Source organism: Euwallacea similis, chromosome 12 (genome assembly GCF_039881205.1).
Source record: "Euwallacea similis isolate ESF13 chromosome 12, ESF131.1, whole genome shotgun sequence".
Taxonomy (NCBI): Eukaryota; Metazoa; Arthropoda; class Insecta; order Coleoptera; family Curculionidae; genus Euwallacea; species Euwallacea similis.
The window spans coordinates 3,012,629-3,034,536 of record NC_089620.1 but is presented as its reverse complement, the minus strand read 5'-3'; the positions used below and the strand labels follow the sequence as shown (position 1 = coordinate 3,034,536).

General features: G+C 36.8%; 2 long non-coding RNA genes across 3 annotated transcripts in view; one reads left to right on the top strand and one right to left on the bottom strand.

The window, feature by feature from the left end:
- The window catches only part of LOC136412716 (uncharacterized), a 31,075-nt gene extending 12,061 nt beyond the window's left edge, over positions 1-19,014 (bottom strand). The window contains exon 1 of the long non-coding RNA XR_010752422.1: positions 18,921-19,014. This is a non-coding gene — a long non-coding RNA (uncharacterized lncRNA). The remainder of the gene's footprint in view (positions 1-18,920) is intronic.
- Positions 1,853-2,792, top strand: LOC136412651 (uncharacterized). Of its 2 annotated transcripts, none has more exons than XR_010752410.1 (3): positions 1,853-1,896; positions 2,485-2,635; positions 2,690-2,792. It is a non-coding gene; the product is annotated as an uncharacterized lncRNA (long non-coding RNA). The 2 variants fall into 2 exon arrangements; XR_010752409.1 differs by lacking the exon at positions 1,853-1,896 and adding an exon at positions 1,934-1,950.
- Positions 19,015-21,908: the final 2,894 nt, after the last annotated feature.

Sequence of the window (21,908 nt, the reverse complement as noted above, 5' to 3'; positions counted from 1 at the left end):
TCGCTTGAAGTTTAAATTATGGGCGGACTTTGTGTGCTTACTGTCTTCCTTAAACTCATGGAATGACGCGAAACTTTTGCAGTCTTAGTCTTTCCTATTTCCACAGGGGGTTTGATTAATAATAAAGGTGCATTATCTGCTGGTATTTTTGCTCTAGATCCAGCGATGTCACCTAATAAATCAATGCAGTACAACGGATTAATTCCAAAGGTGTCAAAGCGTACCTAAATCAGCGTCGACTTTTCCAAAAGGGCCCCAACAAAGACAAATATATTCCATTTGCCAAATTAATCTTAGACACAAAGCAAGCACTTTCATCGGTCTTATTCAGACGGTGGAAACTCATTTATTTAGTAGTTTCCAGCGTTAAAATAAAGGAAAGACTTGATGGAAAGTCTCTCTCTTTGGCAAAGCCAAGATGGCGTAATATTGTTATTATACTTTGAAGACGGAGATGTTCGTCGTTCAAAGTTAAGTAAATTTATTCCCAGGGCGACATTAGAATTTGTTACTTCGTGACGAATTCTAGAGAGTAATTTTAGATAAAATACCCCGAGCATATTTGAAAGAGGTTTTAATGAGCTCCTTATCTTTTTGCTGCTTACTGATGAAGTTTCCATCAATTTGGTGCATTTTTCTATATAGGGTTTGCCGAAAGTAGTCGAACAACGAGCAACGACGGATTTCTGTCATTAAAATATTCAGATTCAGCGCAATTGTTGCATTCCAAAAGTTAATATTAACAAAGATACAGGGTGTTAAAATTAAAATTTTATTTTTGATTTTATTTCATATCTTCACAGTCTTTTGCCCTATGGAACTAAAGTTAGGTATAAGGGGGTTTTCGGACGCGGCAAACAAGGTGGTGCTGATGGTTCTATTGTAACTAATAAGGAGCGCCACTTGAAACCGTCTTGGCTAGTTCCAAGGGTTTTAATTTTTTTTTACGCAGCTCCAGTAGCCCCTATCTCCTTTAATATGGTTGAAATCTAAGTCATTTTTCGTCAAACTTAGTTGATTAAATGCCATTCCATGATTATTTGTGCCACTTTTGAAAAAAATATCAATTTATCAATTTTGGTATATTTATAAAATAAAGGTGGTGTAAAGTTTTCTTAACAGAATACCCCTCGCGCTAAAATTAGTTCTGGAATTTTTCCATAAAACACGAATTCAAGTTTCAGATTACCATTTGGGACCAAAAAATGTTAAACAAATTCGCGTTTAAAAAAAAAAAATCGGAAATAATTCATGCAGTAGGGACATTATAAGTAAAAATGTCACGATTACATTTGAGGGTCAATAAGAAGTTTTGTTTGATTTTTTTGATTTCCTCCTGGTATAACCAACAAAATTTGTATAAATTTTTATACAGATGCCGTGTTTCCAAAACAGTTAAAAATCAAAATAGGGTTTGTTACCCTAATGCACTTTTTTGAATCACGCTGTATGTTTAAAGTTATGCTCAGCCAATACCTCTGCCTTCATCTCTCGTTTGTACACCGTTTTTTTCCCTTGTGAAGTTTTGGAACTCGTAAAGTCTGGGACACCCATTATATCTCCGAAAATTGTAGTGATGTTTGGACAAAATCGCTGTACGAAAAGGTAATGAGGGATGAGATATAACCATTTTGTATCGTATGTAAGACCTATGATGGATGGAATCTTCAGGCTAAGCTCAACTATTAGAACATGAGATAATAAATCAGAACTCCTTGACTATAACGGATTTTTTCCTGTAATGTTTAGCACTCCGGAGCCTGTGATTTATGCTGCCACGAACAAAATATCACCAATAAATCTTCTTATCTTGCGCTGAGAGCGCCTTAGAAATTTCAGTTTGCGCTAACTATGCGAAACCTTAAACTAGGAATTTCCATTCTCCAAGTATTTCAGGTAATAATATATTTTATTCGGCCATATTTCTACGCAAATTGAAGTCGGTGCCAGGTACGTACTCGAAGAAATTTCACATCTTTCAAAGACATACTTTAAATCAGTAATAATGATACAGAATTCTTGACTCTCCATAGACCTATTAGTAAGTCTGGCAGTAAGTTTTGAGTCCCAAAAGAAGATCAGCTTTTAGATTTATCGCAGAAATTCCCTGCAAGGTTACTTTTATAGGTCTCAAAACATTTTCTTATATATGTTTATCAGGACACACCTGGTTGTTCAGAAAATTCAAAAGATTAATTTGACTTTGACTTACATTATGCCAAATATTGACTTTTTTGACTTCAACTTAGATTATGTCAAACTTTGACCTGTTTGACTATGACTTACATCATGTCAAAGTCATGTCACAAACTGTATGTCAGCGGTCTGTCACTGCATATTGCATAAAGCGATTATGCGGATTACGAACTAATGCATTTAAAACACAAACTGTGCCTCTTTCAGAATCAATTCAGTACGGCCCTATTTACAATAGAACCGACTATTCTTATCAGGGTAAAATTCTCCAGGGTATTTAATTCGCAGTACGTGTTTGGCGTCGCCAGCCACTGCTACCAACCGACCGAGGCTGATAACGTCAAACGTTGGCTCTCTGGGATTCGGGTGTAAGATGCCGACTTAGCATTCAAATTTCAAGCAATAATCATAATCATCATTATTATTTAAGTTAACTGTGGTAGGTAGTTAAATTACCGAATCCTTAATTTGTTAGCAGTCGTTTTCCCTTCAGAGACCATTACGGTACAAAAGAGGAGAATTGTAGTTTCGGAATCAGAGTTTGATCCGGGAACTGCCACATGTGGGGCCATCACATGTAGATGTCTAAAAGGGGCTACAAATGTGCTTTTTGTTTATACATTCCTCGATCGCATTTATTTTCTAACATTTCTTACATACATATTTAATATTTGTTCTTTATATTGACATATAATATACTTTATAAGCATTATAATAAATCTGGAATCTGATTAATCGCGGTTGTGGTGTTATCTTCACATTATCACCAAGGTGCTCTTTTAATAGTGGCTTTTGAGCAACTTCCAGACTACTCCAAACCGTTAGGAATTTTATGAGATTCCAACGGTTAATTGTTTCAAAAGAATGATTTTTCGTGTTAGATCCAGGTCCTGGTAACTTTCTCAGATAATTGGTGAGTTTCGTGGTGTCCATGGAAATTTATCCTTCAGATAAAATTACTAGTACATTGATTTAGCGGCATTTAGAAGCCAATTTTTATGATCAAGAATCATTAAGTAGGTTAATACATCATTTGCAAGTAAATTTCCTAGACCAATTACCTTTACTATTACCGATACCTAATTTCTTAGTAATTCTTGGTAGAATATTTCTCTGTTTTGTTAAACTGCCTATTTACGGAATGCAATTATTGAAAGATTACAGCGGTAATTTCCCGTTAGCTATCGATAATTGCACTGCACCATAGATGCCTTGCAGGCTTATTGACGGAACCATAGTGTGAAGTACAAAATAGAAGTAATTTTGACATTTTGTATTTATTAATTGCTTATCAGTATCCCATATAAATAAATATTCTCCGTGTTCCCTGTCTTGATTTGTGGCGAAATAATTTCCAAACATACTCAACACAAACATATAGTTAGGTAATTAATAATATTCCTAAAACCATACTCGTGCATTAAAATACTCAGAGAATTTCGCATTCTAGATTACTTTGACGATATTTTATTCATTTATTTTCTTATTGTGCTACAGAGCTCTTTCACCACTCTATGAAAATACTCGGGAATTTTTTAATTAAAAATTTTTCATGCAAGAGTATCGCTAATTTTGATGCCCCTGTCCAATTACCCCTGACATTGACCGGTAGGTAAGGATGCAATTTTTCCATTTTTTGAATTCACTAATAAATTCCGCCCCGAATAATCACCAACGCACATAATGAAGTAATTGACAAACAAACAGATTAAATCAGATAAAAAATCAAACATTAATCGTTAACCTGCATAGTTCTGTTCATTTTCGTTTTCCCAATAAGTTTTTCGCAGGTTCTTAAGACAGTGGGAAATGTGTGACCACAACGTTAACAAGAGTTTTCATCCGGACTTCAGTGAATGCTATTCTCAATTAGAGAGTGAGAATAGTGCGCAATTCCACCGCTCTAGCGACCCGTGCGACCGTGTGAAGGGTTATTCCCGAACAAATTGAAAGCCAAAATTATATTGTTTTGTCTCTGGCGAATTAAAAAAAGTTCATAAATGACACTGGTGAATCTCTTCTATTCGATTAAAAATTAGAAACTATAAATTTAGACCCGAAAGTAAACTGGGGGCTTTAAGGCCATCAGAAGAACAACGGACATTAATCAAACCGAAAGGGACTCTGAATTCAAGATAATGATTCGTTTTTGCGGCTTTCTGGGTTTCGGTGATGCATTTTGTTCGAGGTTTCAACTAAGCCAAACACTTTCTTGTGAAAAAAGTGGATACTGCCTCATTAATTTATTTCTTGCCTTGTCCCCTGACTGATGTACTCTCTACGATATTTTGAAGACTAAAATCACTTCTATTCTTTCTACTCCTTTCAATTCGTTTTATTCTTTATTTACATTAAGGAGTGATATACATATAAACATGCATAGTTGTCTAAAGATTGTTTAAACTGAATTTGGAACCTTTTTAAAACGATGCAGAGTGTGGTTGTGAAATATATAATGAAATTATTTCAGAAATTCAGAACTACTAGAGAATACTTCGAAATGTCGTTTTTTTTTTTTAATTTCACAACCTCAGGGATATTTGTGATATGTGATATGACGCTTTGAAATTTTTAGAAGAGTCCATAATCCATAATTTCCATATTCCATGGAATATGGAATTTATTCATATTCCATGGAATATGGAATTTATTCATATTCCATGGAATATGGAATTTATTCATATTCCATGGAATATGGAATTTATTCATATTCCATGGAATATGGAATTTATTCATATTCCATGGAATATGGAATTTATTCATATTCCATGGAATATGGAATTTATTCATATTCCATGGAATATGGAATTTATTCATATTCCATGGAATATGGAAATTATGGAATGCCATTTCCATCCATGGAATTCCATTTCCAATTTCCATAATTCTGACCACCATATGTTAAGGGCATGTTACTTGGCGTCCGGATACACGCGACTCATGATAGAGAATAAATATTTCAAAACTGTATAATTTTAAATCCGCATGTTAAAAACTTAGTTGTTATTTATCTGCTTTAATAACTGGTTCTTCACTATCCTGCCAAAGTGCGTGTGAAGGAACTTAAAATCAAGGACAACCCTCTGTTAAAGCGTCTCTTTTCATTGCGAAGGTGTGCCAGATAACTGGTGGTCAAACTTTAACTTCAGTTTGAAAGAAACTTCATCTGCCAGTTCCTCGTAAACTGGCAACTATCTCTCCCGAATTTGGCTTTAAAGAACCTGCCCTTATGGCCAAATTATTGATCCGATGTTAGTTTTAACATCGACCTAGTTTTCTCAGAAACCAATAATTTCACCAATACTAACGCTTAGTTTCAATGTTTCTATGGAAATTAACTTTCCATAGAAACTAAATTTCTATAGAATTGAATTTTTATTAATAACTTCTGTTCAATAACACCTGGAACAAAATTTGGTTCAGTGACTATGTATCTCAGTATGATATTAGGTCTATCGGAAAGTTCTATCCGACAATTTTGTTTCAAGTTTGAACAAGTATGCGCATGCTCTTTTGAGCCACATATGGCTGTGTCTATAACTGGATTTATACACATATGCCCTTCGATATCTAACTTCGATAAAGAACTCATAAGCAATGATGCAAATCATGTCTTGCAGTAAATATTGTTAAATCTATTAAAAATACGTTGTTTCCTCTCTCTTCATAAACGGACAGAACTTCTGGTAGACCTAATCTTTCCCTCTGAGATTTATCTCATGGATTAAAGCATTTCTTGTTTGATGTCTATAGTTACGATCCGATCCTTTAACAAGCCCCGTCAAATCTAATTTTCTGACAGTTTAAGTCTTTACTGTAGATAATTTCGTCTTGCGAGTGGTATACGTTTATTACCCCAAATTAGTACATTTTATCCTTATTTACCTTCATGAATGGAATGAACACACCAGTTTGAGGTATCAGATATCCATCAATCACCGGCAGAAATAAATAGTCTTTGGATTGAGATACCTGCCAGATTTCAATGTAAAAAATGCGAAATCTAGAAGTGCAAAAGTTTCTAGAAACTTCAAAATCTCCGATCCGGAGAGTATGTATTTTTGTTAAGGGTGTGGTCCACGATAGTTATTAAAATTCCAAGGTCGATAATAAATAAATTATGTACAGGCTTCCCTTTTGATAGCGGTCTTTCTGTTAAATAATAGCACAAATGCACTTAAATTCTTGCTAGGGCATTGACAAGATTTTCAGCCATTTTACAGGCACTTAACATAACATCTACTATTGAGAAATTCCTTGATCATTAAACAATTACACCATTAAGCACATATCAGGACCACAAAGACGTTGATTAGGGTATCTCCAGAATTAGGAATTTCGACCGGCCACTCGGAAGCCATCACCCCATACTTTATAATGCAAGTGGGTGGTAGTACTCCTTTAGAATTTCTTTATCGCAGCGAAATAGCTCTTTTTTTTAAGAGTGTTCTGTTTTGTCTAGTCCATTTTATCATTTAACATGTTTCTTAAAAGGTAAAATTGATTTTAGTAATCTAGCCATGCCTGAGAAGTGCTTAACCTTACCCTTTCTTTGGTTAAAAAATCCCAACCCCAGCCAACCTCATTACCGGTTTCAAGAACCAATACGGTATAGGTATAATTTGACGTCAGAATAGCGGCGAAGCGCCGTCAGGACGTCTTTCTGCTAGTGAATATCTGACGTTAGATAACTGTGGCGCGAACGTCGAATTGCGACTTCCATTTCATTGGACGATCTTAAAAGTTACACCAAGTTTCATGTTGTAATCAGCTCAAATTTCAACAAATTATTTCAGGTGATGTCCGAAAAACACAATAGCTCGTATGAAGAGTAGCAGGCAACTAGGACACCGTGGATGGATATAGATGAATTTAAAGGTTAACTACCATATATCGATAAAAGGTTTGTGGAAAAGTAGGAGAACATAAGCAAGAAAGAAGAAATACATTAACTCTGGTTAAGCGTTAATGTATGTTCTGAAAGAAAGACTCAAGAATGTCCACTAGGATCACTTCTCTTTAGAAATAGACTGAAGAATTTTCCAACTCTTCAAGTGGCTGTTAACTTGTTTCCCAAATGATTGAGCTCTCATTTTTTGATTCCCCAAGTTCTTATGTGAAATTTGTTATGCACAGATGAATGGAAGATGAGAGGAATATTAGTGTGTTATACACATAACACACTACACACATACTATACATTGTACACATAACACACTAACACACTAATGCATACACATGTATCCAAGTCTGACATCTCTAGATGTAGAATATTATATTTCTTAGAGGTAAATCTAGGGGGTAAAGGGCATGAGATTATCCAAGAAAGTTAAATCGTTGCCATTAACGTATATCAGTGATAAAGGTGGCTCGCCAATTTTCATTCACATATGAAATCACCCACTAGCCCTCGAGCTAGTGACCAGGACGTAACAGTCTTATCAACTAGTCATTGCTGCACTTCTGCTGATTCCATCAGCCACTAAGACTATTTTATGCGAGAAAGACCAGCTATGTTTAGCTTGAAAAATAGGTCATCTGGACATGCTGAGAATTCACAGAAGAGGTGGCGAAACTCCACCATAAAGGTATAGCCCTCATCTGCAACTGCCATTAATCAGTCACTAGATTCCTGCAAAGGGGCATGAAGCAGAACAACCAGTATTGGCTCAGCTGCGTCACTATAATATCTATGAGGATGTGTGTAAGGTGAGGAGGATGATAAAAGTAGTTAAACCTTATTGGACTAATAATCTAAACGTAGATTTCGCTGCTTATTTTTAAGAACGACAATGAGCATTCACCACAAACACCCTCAATCTACCCCCAGTGATACCAGGCCATCCATGACTTACTCCCCAGGGCTCAAAAAGGGACAAACTTAAAAAAATGATCGTCTCCTTGCTCTTCACCGAAATGCCCTTCGGCAGTGCCCAATTTGAAGGTTTGAGAGGACTATCTGAGGCTCTAGTGAACCTCAAAACTTAGTTGAGAGCTATTCTCACTGAAGTTCGATAAACTCCGATGAATCTCAATGAAAATTTAACGGGTCAACAGCTTGAGTTGGCGGTCTGCATTATTATGAATTTATAGTCAAACAAACCTTAAAAACCGAGCGTTGTATACTTAACTAAAAACTTCCATCCTTCCAGATTATAAATTCGCCAAAGCATCTCCTTCAAAGTTATACGACCCCAAGCAAGCATCCGACTCTCCGCGTTTATTCCCTTATTTCCGCCCTTCTTTAAACCTTGGATGGAAATCCTCTGCATGCAACTTTCGGCTGAACTCACCCCTTTTGTAAGGGCGAAAATTCCCCGGCACAACTTGAAAGCCGATCCTTGTAGAAAACCTGCTTTTGCTCGCCCCTTATTTTATATGTACGGCTCCGTTCCTTTCCTTAAATGCGTCCGCCCTTATAGCGAGAGCGCCTAAGGGCGCTTTTTGGGCCGCATTTTTGTTTGCCCGGTGGGGTTCGGAATGGCTGCTCTATTTAATGTAGGGAGAATAATACCAATTTGAATTTCTCTGCAGATTTTAGTTGTGTTTAAGTTTAAGGAGAGATTTTATGGGGGGATAATTGGAACGTCGCGACGCCGACAGCAGGGGTGGGTTTGATTCGATATAAAGTTTTGTTGAGGACTCGATACTTATGAGAAATCTACAGGGCTGTTCCAGGAAATGGAATAATGTTCTCTGTCGTTCAATGGGAAATTTATTGGTTTTGAGTGACTTCATTTCCTCAAGCCAGGAACTTTTTGAATATATCAGATCATGTACGTGTGCGACGCACCGAAAATTGATAATTTATGGAATCAAGTTCAGACATCGCATCTACTTCTGTTCCTTAGGAGGTGGGACTTTTCCGAAAATGTCAACGCAGGTTTTTTCAGTTTTGTTGGCTGATGGTGTGAAATGTCATTAGGATGTTGATGGTCGCGTTGATCGCCGAGAATAATAGGATGGATGATTTCTCTCTGGCAAAGAAGGGAGGGACGAAGTTCTAGGTGAAGAAAATCTGTGATCTCCTATCGAAAATCTATCCCTTAGATGGTATTATTAACCACATATTTCTCCACATAAAAGCGGTTTTTCTAGCTCAAACGAAGCCAAAAATAACCCCAGCTCTCTCATTCTAGATAACTCAAACGTGACCAACCCTCGAAGAATTACAATCAAACAAGGGTTTCGAAATCAGGCAAAACATTTTACTAGTTTTGCTAGAAATGTTTTATGTCGAGGTTTAATTTTCTCCACTCTCTCAATTTTAATTGGGCTCCCTCCCCTTTGGGTAGCAACGTCAGGGCTGAGGGTAGGGGGTAGAATTTATTATTAAATTGTGCGTTCTGTTATGTCTCGAAGATAGGGTTTTTTAGGAAAAAATTGGCTTATAAGCATCGGCAGCTGATGAAAATGTTACAGTCGAAAATCGATGCATTCTCGTAGAGAATGTGTAAAAATATGTAAATGTAATATCGAAATTGTTTGTGTCCGAAAACATAATATGGTCCTGAATTCTCTAAATATGAAACTATTTCAAATTTGCATTAGTTATGGTGCAATATACGAGTATGCCAGTCAGTGAAATATTCAAAAAGCCTGACAAAAAGATGATAAATATTCATGTACTAAATATTGCCTAAATTTGAAACTTGTATATTATTATTGCAGTGTTTGCACTCGAATTTTATTGGAGTTATACAGATATTTATAAAACATTGGTCAGGCCATCGGATTTTTTCTTCTTCGTTGCAAGCTATTGTACATGAATGCCAGTATTAATTGCAAATTATTTTGAGAACGTCTGCTTGAGTAATAATCAATTCTCTATTTGGAATATCAAATTCGAGGGGAGCTAAAATTCCCCCAGATGTATTTAAATCTTGCCCATTTTTAGATTAAAATCGTTTTCATTGTAATGACGTTATACAGGGATAATCCATTTGAGTTAATCATCTGATATAACTATTTCCCCACTAGCTGTGATAAGCCAGCGAATTAGACTCTTTAACAGTGAATATCGGTCTTGAATTATGCATGGCTGCTTTGCAATTTTATCTTCAGTTAAATATATTATTATGAAAATCCATTAAATGTACATTATTCTGCGATGGAATAGAGTGAAAAAATATGTTTTTGTCGCGCACAGTTCTGTAGATATTTTATGTTAATGTTGGCCTTCAAATTCAATTTCCAACGGTTTATTATGGCTCTATATTGCTGGTTTGCAACGGTGAGAGTGATTTCATTCTCTCAAAGCTCTCCGCGAAGTCACATTTCAGATTCTTGAATTTGAAAATGAACTTCTAGTCTGGTTAGTCTTAGAACATCTGATCAGAAGGTGGAGAGGCAGCTACTGAATTTGAACCGGTATAACGATGCCAATTATCTTCCTCTATATTTGAAGGTGCAGGCCATTTAAGTGGGAGGAGATGGATGCACATCATTTCAATCCCTAATTTCTCTCTTATCCATCATCCATCGCGGTTATGAGACTTCCCCTGACATCGAGAATTCCCTTTTGTAAGCTTTTTATCCGTTTATTCTATATGTTGACCGTGACTCACTTTTCAAAACCAAATCCCATTCTTTGCCTATTTTCTTCTGTGTAATCTATTTTCTATATTTTATCTACGTGTAACACTCAACTGCAACCAATGGAACGGCCGCAGAGCAGATGTGCCTGCAAATTTCTATTTTGTTTGCTCCTAAAATTCGAGATTTGAACAATTTCCCACACAAAAATAAGTCTCCTATTCAATTCGTCCTCATCAGCATGATTTTTTACCAGGATGGGCCCAAATTCCCTGATTTCTGTAATAAAACGTCTCCAGGGAAGTACGTTAAAACTATACAGCAAAACAGTTAATTACGTAATCTACGCTATCAACAAGTACATGTTCGTTATATTGATGACAGTCCTTGTGAATGATCTAGCCCCAAGATCCTAGAACCTAGCCTAAAATTAAGGACACAAGATCGAAGTGAAAGTTCTCCTCACCTTTCTGTATAAATCAAGATGGTCTTTTGTTTTCCAACACACTCGGGAAGACTATTTCTCAAGCTTCCATTAAAGGGCAATGGAATCATTCATATTCATCCTTAACCCTTTGCACGTATCACTTTAATATGAATATAATGTCCCTCCCTTATTCAGCCACATCATTTCTCAACTGAACAAGATGCTGATGGCTTTTCACCGCCAAAAGCTTTGTCTACACATAACAGTTAGTGGTCAGTTTTGCAGATCGTGATAGATTTGAACTGGACTTGGTTTGAGAAACTTGCGAAAAACTGGAGGACTGGAGTTTTGCGTTCGAACACGACAGCAGACAGGTTGACTGAGGAAGACTAAAGTTTGGTCTATACGTAGTACTTTGTTGTAGTTTTACATGATCTGAGAAAACCACCAAGAATGTTAGTGCAACTCGTGCAGTTACATTAATCAAACTTTCGCCATGAGTCTATTGCATTTGTCATCAGTCTCTTGCAAGTTTGTCAAACCAAAAACGTTATGTGGAGGCCCTGAAGTGTGTTTCTCTCTATTCAGTTGCATTCTGTGCCTTGTTCTGATACGGTTATTGTATGGTCTCATATTACTGATAATTATAATTAATCTGTGATGGCCTCTGATGACCGCGGTCATTAAGTAGTATTGCTTCCTGATATATGTGCAATTGCATTTTTCACCCAAACATCCTGAGGATTCTCGTTGGAGTTACTTCGAATTACTCAAGGTTTCAGAAACATATTTCTCAAAATAATCCAACTTTTGGTTTATATAAGAGGCTTGTCTAAGGAAAGATGATACATATTCGTTCCTGGTTGCATTCACTATTGTTTTCTTCAATGATCGACAAAAGCTGGATGGCTTTCTACAATGTGTTCCTCTTTATGACGAACGAAACACTAATCTATGGCGAGGAAATTTCGTCGCCATATCTCTTACTCTCTTATATGAGCAGATTGCTGCGGCGCATGCCAGCTGTGACGATCATATGACGTTACTGGGGCACTAACACATGGCGGCCTTCCATTAAAAAAATTAGACCAATTTCAATGGAATGTTGGCAATTGTGTAATTTATGCACTTCTTTTTCGGCATTGGTTCTCGTAATACAATGTGACAGGCAGTACTATAGGGCTCATGAACAAGTGAAATGGGATTTGGTACGTGCCGGTATGTGCAGGAATAATAGTGTGAAGGGATCGGTGCTTTTGAAATAGTTTCCATTTTGAAAAATTTATTTGAAGATGGTTGCAAACTTGACACTAAAATTGTTCATATTAGGTGGGTGTATCTTCCATTAAGTGAGATATTCTCTTGGAAAACCAGGAGATTCCTTTAAGCTTACTTATGGTAATATGGCACGTGACATGCGGTAAATACCAGCATAACCGGAACCTTTTTTTGTCACCAGTTTGACCAATTACTACACCATTTCTCAAAAATGCTAAAACATCTTATATAATTTGATCATTTTCTACAAAATAAAGTTCTGACAACAACTGAAATATTCAACAGAAATCCCTGCAGAGCCATTTTCTACCGTCGTTGTTCGTTTGTTTTAGAAAGGAGGAGGGCCTCCGGCCACAGCCCTTTCTTCAATTGTTTCCCGATCGTCGATATTCAAAGCACGCTTTTACAAATTGTTTAATTAAATCAAGGGAGGCCGCGCACAACGCGACGTTCTCTTGTTTCCAGCGCCGACTGTGTCTTGGAAATTAAATTTAAGACTTCGCATAGACTTTGACGCGTTTTGGGACTTTGCGTTCGCTATTCAATTGCTTTGTTCGCGGAACTTTCTTGGCACAGCTAATTGAACGGGAATCGTCTTATTTCAGAGTCCCCCTTGGAAATTGTCTATTTTTCCTTGTCCTGTTTCCCGACGGGTTAAATTGAGTTAGTTGTTTTGGAACAGGAAGCAGCCATCAGGCGCACGTTTGCCGATGTGATAACCAGACACAGAAGCACACGATTTTTATGCTTAAAATGGTGATGGCTGCCGCACCCTCTATCTGAGATAGTATTCAATTGAAGTATCGATTCGTGTAAAAAGTTATGGCCGCCTTTGCGTTTCCTCTCGGAGCCCCGTCTTTTTTCACCCCCTCATCAAAATTTACCCCATGTTCGCCCTTGCGCTTCTTATTTCGCCCTCCTTCCCATCCGAACGTATTTAACGTCATTTGTATTCTAAACAGAGCCCGAAATGTTTTACTAAAGTAAACTGAGACTTTAGGGGAATTTCCAAATTTTAATTGAGAATATAAGACGTGGAATGAGGGTCGACTAACTTTGGGAGCACGGAGTCCCTGGAGTTTTGTGCCGGCAGTTCACCAAATCCAAACACAATAATGTATTTAACGTAATTGTTCATTTTGCACAAAGTAGCGCCGAACATAAGACAAATTGCAATTTAAAATATCATTCCAATAACACTCCGAATCATATTTAACGAGGTTAAATTCCTTTATTTCGCCCTTTATGTTCCGAAACTAAACCCTTTCCAGGGACCATAGCTCAAAGGCAGGGAAGCAGGAGGCAACAAAAGCAAAGTAAGATGCAATTAAAATCCTCAGATTTCTATTGGTCCGCGACTACGCGACTATTCTGCTCGCAAAGCTCCGAGAATAAGTTTGAATTTTCAAGTTGTAGCTTTACGATTACCATTTCAGGTTGTATTGTTGCCTTTAGGGCCCTAAGGAACTTATTTGTATTTACCTCCTGGAGAATATAAAGAGAATTTCCAGAGTTATGTAATTCTACTTTATACGTTAGTTTAGATGTTTAAAATATCTACGGGTAAGCTTAGTTCGGATCCAGATTGCGCATATAGAATGTGTCCAAGATAAGGATGTCTAGCGTGGGGACCTCGTAACCATTAATACATACAGACTTGGTTAAATGGGACGCAAAGACTCCCGGTGCTACGCAAGGTTTTTGAGCAACAACAGGGCAGACTGCACTAAGATTGACCATGAGGATAAGGCACACGCATGACAAGGGTAGCTGAAGGACTGCAGCAAATTCGGGCAAAATGAAAGGACAATGGTCACAACTGCACTATTGTGAACTCTCTTGACGAGCAAGATAAAAAGTCTGTTGAAGGATGAAAACACATCAACCTCAGGCATGAGGATGATTCGACCCTCCAGAAGAACAACGACGCAATTGTTAACGAGTATCTCCTGTGCACGTATTAATACTAATTTTTCTCCATTTGTTTAAATTATATAATTTTGAAGGACTTGCAGAATGCGCCAACCACTAAAGAGTGACCTGAATTGATCCACGGTCACCTGCGAGATGGGTTGGGCTTCAGAAATGTGACTCCATGTGAGGCAATGAGGGTGCTGATATATGAGAAATTATTAGGTAACGACTTCTGAGAATCAGGAAGAATGTTCTTCGTTTCATTGGAGAGAAAAGTCAATTTGCCACATATGATGATTCCAACTTGCACTCTCGGTTTAGTCACGTCGGACGTTTGAGTCCAGTCATAATGATCTGCATACTCTCCATTGCAATTCTCTATCATTTCACATGTGACCGGAGACGGCATGAGCTCGAAATCAATTGTTTAGTAATAATCTGACTAATTATTTTTCAGAAAACACGTTTCCTTTTCAATGCAAAGAATCCTCGGACAGTAAGGTGCGTAAAGATACTTGCTCCTCCATGCACGTCTCAAATTTAGGGATTATTGTTTGTCTTTTCATTTCCAAGATGTTTCAGTTATTTCATACCAAACAAAATAGTTTTAAGCAAATATCCATGTAAGTGCACGAGTTCATCGTTGTGGCTGCAGAGAGCAATGAGCACTGAAAACCAAAGACGGGCTAAGCTCCTCCCCTAATTTCATTAAAACTTACGACATTGAAGCAAAACCCTCTTATGTCAAGAGACAAGATTAAGAAAAGGGAAAATAAGATAAATGTGTCCGCCATATTTTAGGGGAACATTTTACTTGCTTGCATTTCATTCAATGTAGCTGTCGCCCGGGGAGAATATTCGACGAATTCTGTTTATTCTTACATACCTTCCTATGAAATATTTGTTCCTGCTCCTTTGTCAACAGCCATGGAGACAATAGTGTAATGCTTTTATCTTGGAAATTTCAAAAACTTCTTATTTTGGGAGTAGCGATCCTGTATACGTCTGGATAACAGGTTTTTTTTTCAAAACTAAGCTATCGATATTTCTACATTTTTCAAATCTGTGTAACCCCGATAAGATGTCTAGGGTCTGAAAGATCGTCTCTTGGAAACTGGGAAGACTCCCTCCCCAATTTCACTTGTAGTAAGAGCCCCATTTCCCAGCTCATTCTCGGAAATTGGCATGTTTATTTAGGGCTTTAGAAGGATTTATATTAGAACTCCAGGAATGATTAGAAAAATACATTTTGAAGTGGGTTGCTCAAATTTTGAATTTTGACATTTGTGAGTTGCGTGACATTTCTAAATCCTGCAATTTTTGAGTTGCGTGGCACTCCTAAATTTTAACATTTTTGAGTTGTATGACAGTTGTAAATTTTGCCATTTCTTTCATATCTAATGAATGACATGCTGCTACGTTACAAATTTCGCATTATTTTAAGATACATTTTTCATTATAGACATTAATTCGCAAGCGCTTCATTAGACTTGCTCATTCGCTCAGACACGCCATTTGAACTTCTGTCTTGTTTACTCATTTATGCAGAAGGCGACCTGAGAGTGATAAATACCATTGAAGTTATCCGATTGTTAACAATGGCGAACTTTTCTTTGTCACCTCTGAGGGTACCGAGGTGCAGGATGGTAAGATAAATTTGAAATAAAAAAACTGAGGAAGTTATAAGCGAAATGTGAATAAACTTGTGAGGCGTGTCATTACGTAACACCCTGTGAGCGTTATCTGAGCAATTCAAGAAATGATGTGTGTTACATCTTCAGTGGGTATTGTAGAATATTCTAGCTGGGAGTTTCATAGTTTCTATGAATTCTATCGCATATCTTATAAATTACGACATCGAGCTTTGGTTTTCGGTTACCAGGAGGAATGCAGATGTAGGTGTCTGCCATGTCTAGATGTCTGGTAGCTATTAAGTGTGATAATAATTTCTGGAATTTTTAGCAGAAGTAGGAAACATCGTAGCATTGAAGAAATAAAGGACAGGAAGTATAAAAATTGAACAGAGGAAAATTTATAGACAAATTTAACGGCAAAGTAATTGAGAGTTTAGGTCAAGAAAGAATAAATTGCTTTTATGACTTTTTAAAACGTTCTCTGTTAATTTTTGTAACCATAATTATTTGATGATACACCCGCAATACACAAGCTTTCAAAGTGTAATAAAGTCAAAGTATAATAAACATTATAGAATTTATTAGTGCCTCCCTTATACGGAAAGTTTCCTCTCTCTAGTACGAGAGAGAACGCAAGTGTTAATTTGTTTTGCACAGCACCAGATAATTTATATTAAAGACACCTTTCTAGTTCATAATGTCAAAGGAAAGTTTCATTTTCTTGAAATATACAAGTTTAAAAGCGAAGGGCGTGGCTTCCCCGGGAAATTTATCGAGGCGAAACGCGCGACTCGCGAGCGAGAATAAATTTTCCTTTTAAGATGCTATTTTCCTCCGAAGCAATTTTCCACTCGGTTACAGTCGGAGTTAGAATTGTCAAAATTACCCTTTAATTAGTAAGTCGGTTGATTTATGGGCAAAAATCTTAATTGGATATTATTAGAAAGTTTAATGGTTACGAAATGGCATATTAGAGTTACAGCTAAATAAGTGTACACTCAAGTTCGTCAAAGGCCTGCGGAGTAATTACTTCTTTTTCGATTTTCCGGTTAAGAGCTGTCGAATATCGTAATACTTACATGTAAGAATCTGCAGCAATATAGTTACCAAAACCTCTTACTGGAGAAATATTAAAGTTCCTCGTTTATTCGCTCATAGATGCTTTTCAGACGTCAATGGAAAAAACCCTTAAAATCAAATGTGGTTGAATGCGAATCAATTCGCTATTTAAGAATGTGTATTTCGATTACATAAATTAGTCAAAAAACGTTATACAAATACACATACTTATATGTTGTGTTTTGCTACTTTCATGGTAGCCATTTCAAATCTAATACAACGCAATAAATACAATTTACTTTATATTAGTGTTAAAAGTGTATAGTGTTAAAATTTTCATTTTAATGTAGATTACCCTTTTTGATTAAAATCTTTCGAGCTCTATGAGCGAGATAAACGTATGGTTCAAGATCGGCCTATAGCTCATTAAAGGCAAGTCGCCCTGTAAATTCTCTTTTCGCTATTCAAGGTAGTCTAATCTGTGGGAAAAACACTTGACCTACGCACACCTTCACTATGATTTTAAAAATTTCCAATAACTATTTATATTAATTTTTAAGCATTTTTCACTTTACTTAGATCCAATGTCCGAAAGCCGTCGCTGTTCTTTTTATATCTTAAAAAAACTCTTCATCATAAATCTTTATCCCTCGACTGGCTATTCACATGTTTGCTTAAAGTACAAAAAATAAGTCATTTATGATCCATGAATATATACAGGGAGTCCCAGGAATAACTTCAACAAATTTTAGCAAGGTATTCTACGTTTTAAATTAAATCTTGGTAGCTTCCTTAGTTCATTAAACATTAAACTCTATGTGCATCACACAGCATGCGCTGAATAAACAGAGATGTAAAATGAGCTTGAAAATTTACAGGGTGTTGCTCTTTCCGGCGGCTGATCCCTTTTTACAATATCAAATTTCTTGCTTCCGTCAACGTTCGGAAAGCTCTAGCAAAGCTATAAAGGTGCTCCGGAAAATTAGGGAAATCTAAAATGTTTCCCAATTTTATTACAATTTATTACTTTTTATGTATTCCCCGTAGAGGTGACAATTTTCCAGCGCGTTTTGACGTCGTAAAAATCATTATTCCAGTGAAGTCCATTGCTCATATAAGCGACCGAGAATGTTCGTTGCTCTGCAATCAGGGTAAATAACAGGCCGGCAAAATATTCTTATACGGATACTCCCGTATAGATTATGTCTAAAGTTTACACATTTCGAATTAATCTTGAATTACAGAAAATATGGTATGTATGTGCACCGACTCGGAAAATAATATTCTCGGCCTCTAATGCTTGGTAGACGTGGTTGCGCCTCGGTTATCATTTTTCATTGTTGGCCGAGAATATGTCAGTTTTTCTACTAAACACATCATATACCAACGTTATTGCCACCAGTTTCGTATTATAGTCTTTCTAACTGTAATCTTCGCTATTTTTATATCAATTACAAAACGAATAAAAGAGAGGCAAAAAGATCTAGAGGGATCCGTCCTAAACAATAAACCATGTAACTGAACCAGGGAAGTATTAATATTCCACCACGCTGATTACAGATTAAGTTAAAGCTCACTCCAGTACAAAATCCTTAAATCTTGAGGAAAGGGTCTTAGCACCGCAAGGGAAATTTTAATAGAATCTAACCGAAAATCAGCGATTTCCTATAATAAGGATCTAATACAGAAAATTGATTAAATTTTCCGTAACCCTCTCGAGCTTAATCATGTTAAGAATTAATTTTAATTTAATACGAACCGCCAAAATGTGCTAGGGGTGCTAACCAACGGAAAGACATTTATTATCACCATGGGGCTCAGTTTTCTTTGGCACATTTTCAATAGAAATACTTAAACAATACAAGAAAATAACTCACCGAAAATGCTCTTAATTTTTACGGTCAAACAACAACCAACTCGAATCATAATCACATAACTCAAACTTGCAAAGATGTTGCCGATCGAAAATTCAAAGCCGGACTAAAGACCTCATGAATATCAAGCCGCGAAAAAATTACCATATCTCAAAAACTAGAAAAACGAGTCGCCGGCTTAGATGGACAATTCAACAGGGGCTGCAATTGTCTTGACCATGGGCCGTTCGAATTCAATGAGGACGGACTCGGACCAAAGTGACCCGAAAAGTGACCCTTTCTTGAGTTCTCACGGGGAAGAAACAGGTTTCTATATGATGACCCTTTGGGATTGGAACTCTGATTATCTAAGTTTTCAAAAGTATAGGTTTACCTTTGGAGAAAAAATGTGTCTAAGGGTATGATTTGTAGTATGTGTTCATGTCTGTTAGTCAAAGCAAATTGATACATTGTATTGAGCGAAAGCATCGTTATTGATATTCCAACAAGGTGATCAAGGAATTGCTCATTTGAAATAGATTAGTTACAAGCCGAAGTGGGATGGCTAAAAATTTTCCTAAATTTGGCTACTAAAATTTCGGCATTTCTTTGCTGATGTTGGATATTCAGCCAAAGATTAAACGCGGCATCTTTGGCCTATGCGTTATTGGTGTCGGGTGTTTTTTCAATTCATTCTCGTTGTACAGGGTATCAGTTTAGAGCCGCGAAACATTTCAAATTTTTAACCAAAAATTTGGGAAATGTGGTACATCCAAGAATTTTTTTTCCATATTATATTTAAAAATGCTGTGGACTTTTTCGATTTTTTTGGATCACCCGGTATAATCAATCTCCTTTTCGAATATCAACGAATTACATGTATACACCACGTAAACAAACGGAAAAAACTGAAACTTTTTTTACGAATTTTAATCTAAACCGCATAGCTCCTTTTTACACGCTCTTGCATTTAATGATTTCCATTGGAAAGTATCCCCTGTTCCATTTTAGATGTTATCTATTATTGCTTAAATAAAAATACCATATTGAACACATAACGCCATATTTTAATAAAATTGCGATGTTTCCATAGCAACACAATTGTTAAAAACCCTCGAAGATGCCTTGAGGTATAGGCCCAATATTTCATCTAACATTGAACAAAAATTCTAAGGCCCCTCAAATTTCTGAAATTCTTGTTCCAAAGTTTCAAATATTTCAGCAAATCCTACGCTTCTTCTCCTTAGATGAAAATCCATCATCGGCAAAGAAGTGTTGAAGTTATAGTTAGCCAAAGTTAGGAAAGTTTTTGGCTGTGCCACTTCATGTGGCGCTTAGTTCACATACTGTGCCAACATACGAAAAAGAGATTATGCAAATTAAAGGGACATCTTTCATATTTTTATCCTGTTTAAATCCAATCTGCAATCTCCATGAAAATCACAATCTTTTTGGTCAGTGGCGGATAAGTCAGGAATGGTCTAGCAACTAATGAGTTGAAATCAGATCTTAGGTGTTTCCTCTATTATGTCCTGCATCCGTGTTTTTAAGGGCATTTCACACTGTAGCGACACTCACGTTCCACTCAAGCAAATCTCAAAATTTAATACATTTAAAAGTAATCAGTGTATTCACATTAGAGTGAGCACCACGCATCCTGTGCATTCAAATGTGGTGTCGCGGTCATTTGAGTGTGAGCGTGAGCATCGCCGACCCTAGATGAAATGGGCTTTAGGAGGCTCTAGTCAGGTACCTAATGACTTTTTTGCAGGTCTCGGTGCAAGAACGTTATTTACTTGGACGTGCTAAGAGGGGATGGTGCCATCGTGAAAATTTCAATATGGGTCTTTGATGGTATTTGCATCAAACCAGAAGTATTTCTATAAGGAATACTATTCTATAAGGAACAATATTTCTATAAGGAAACACTCGCAGTTATTTCAATTTTTGAAACGTTTCGACACTGGTCAAAGCCACCCTCAGGACAATATGATTTTAATGGTGAGAACTTCACGTTTACGATTGAGTTCATTGGCAGCGTGAATTAACTGCGGACAATACAGACAAAAAAATTACACCAAATATTCGAATTATTTTGATTTTGCCAAAATAGTTAAAATTCTAGAGAATTTCAGGAAGAGACTTTCGATAGGGACAACCAAACTGGACAAACTGGTGCTAATGTGCTTAGCATGAGCAACGATAGTCAAGACTGTTGAAGCTTTAGAACTGTACACTGGACGGGGAAAACTGTCCGATCTAACCTGAATTGTTTGAGTAAATACAGTGATAAAAATAAAAAAGAATAACAAAAGTTTGACCCGAGGCATAACCGAAAATGTCCGTACACAACCACTGGGAAGTTGTTAGTCGGCTTGTTAAAATCCAGCTGCGTAAGCATTGTGAACTTACAATGAACACTGATTTTAATTTGCCCGGTACTGACCAGTGTCCAATACGTCAAACTGGTTTTCACCCTTCAGCTCTACCGAACGAAGTTTTTCAATAATGTGGCAACAAAAGAGTGTAATCTAGTCCGACAACCTAAAATTCCATAATTGTGTCCGCACAGGACAACACACATCGAACGACTATTTAACCATTATTATACATTTAGTGCCCTGCTCTCGCAATTTATGAGATATATTACTTACGAGGATACGATTTTAAAGGTGGAGATTTCACATTTCTCACAATCCGGCTGCCGCAGGGGTTGTTCGTAAGATTTAGCGGAATCAGAACGTTTTAAAGTGCTAAGTCTGGTTAATTAGGGGCGCAATTCCGCACACCTGTTTACTTCTATTAAATTTGTTGCCAGAGAAATCTTAAGAAAGTGCTGAAAACGTACAAGGGACTGTTTGTGTGTTGTCTAGAATGGGAGAATCTGACGAAAGCAAGTTGCTCCGGAAAAACATATTAAAGGTAACTGAAAGCTTTCGTGTAAGTAGCTGAACAGATTTAAAGCATTATTTTGTAGTTTCAAGATTAGTACCTTCATCTGTTGGTTTACGA